At 40.3% G+C, this 1,396-nt stretch overlaps 1 non-coding gene across 1 annotated transcript; it reads left to right on the top strand.

Moving 5' to 3' along the window:
* Positions 1–393: 393 nt before the first annotated feature.
* Positions 394–475, top strand: trnas-gcu. The gene has a single exon. It is a non-coding gene; the product is annotated as a tRNA-Ser (tRNA).
* Positions 476–1,396: the final 921 nt, after the last annotated feature.

Below are 1,396 nucleotides of genomic sequence, written 5' to 3'. Positions count from 1 at the left end.
CCTGTACACAAGTGCATGTCAAAAATATCTGAGTGGAAGAAAGGTGTTCTGAATAATGACATTGAGCACTATGCGCTCTCCTCCAGTCTGGAAAACAATTCCTCACAGACAACTTTACACCTCCTGATGTCACGGGCTCTTCAGTCCGTTGGCTTCAAATCTTCACAGATTTCAACAGACTTGTTACATCGTCATTTCTTCATTTTTGTTCAGATCACTGTGAGCAGAGTGTCACAGTGGGAGTCTGTTTGCCCCACAACTCAGAGGTAAGACGATACTATTGGAACCGTCCTGTACTATTTATCATTTCACCAATATGGAGAAATATCTGCTGCTCAGCATAATTTACGCAATTCACTTATTCATAAGGTCAAATGTGCCCGGAATTTACGCGATGAGGTGGCTGAGAGGTTAAGGCGATGGATTGCTAATCCATTGTGTTCTGCACGCGTGGGTTCGAATCCCACTCTCGTCGCTGTTATCAGCGATTTTAAATTTTGCTATCTTTGGATGATCACAGCTGTCCAATGGTCTGTTTATATGCATCTACGCTATAATAAAATCTCAAAGAATAATTTGAGTCTGTTGCCTAAACTGCATTGAAATGTAGATTGAATTGGGACAATGAACAGGAACGCGATTGTCTTTTCCAAGTCAAGTTGCAGTGAACTTTTATCGTATGAAAGAGATCCAGGAGAACCAAATAACGAGAGATGCGAAGTGCATGTTGATGCATGCGATTCTTCATGAGCGTTTTGTCAGATGAAATTTGTAGCAGTTGGGTAGAAATGATTCACCTTGGTAAAAAGAGCACAGAGAGACAGCACGAAACAATGGAGGTATTTCAAAAGTGGTAGGGGCTGGGTGCAGGGGCACCCGAGAACTGGCTGTAAATGCACAGTAGAGAATTACCGATGTGGACAAGATGTGGGAAGCAAGCTCCCTCTCGTTATGCACACACTTGATGCGTCATATTGAACTATGAACAACTGGAGAAGTCAGCAAGTTAACTGCAGGGACTGAATCGAAACTGTGTATCAACTGTGTACTGCAGATTTATGCAGCTTAAACATGAAAACTGATTTGAAATGTCTTTATACGCATGTCATTAACAGACGGTTCGTTCTAATACCCGTGTGGCTGAATGAAGTAGACACCACATTTCAAGGTGGATGACAACATTACCAGTTTTGTTCAGAAATTGAGATCTATTTGATCATTTTACACAGTAACAAACTTTAATTTAAATAATACAAACCAAATTCCCTAACGTGAAATAAAAGAGTGATTCCATTAAAAACATTGTCCTTGCTAAGTAGCAGTTACTCAACATGAAAAATAGAATGTGATTTCTAGTGAGCAGATGTCAATTAGCACGATTATCTTACTTCGGATT

This window comes from Chiloscyllium plagiosum, unplaced genomic scaffold (assembly GCF_004010195.1).
Source record: "Chiloscyllium plagiosum isolate BGI_BamShark_2017 unplaced genomic scaffold, ASM401019v2 scaf_62273, whole genome shotgun sequence".
NCBI lineage: Eukaryota > Metazoa > Chordata > Chondrichthyes > Orectolobiformes > Hemiscylliidae > Chiloscyllium > Chiloscyllium plagiosum.
Note: the sequence above shows the minus strand (reverse complement) of the source record. Positions and strands in the feature narration are given on the sequence as shown.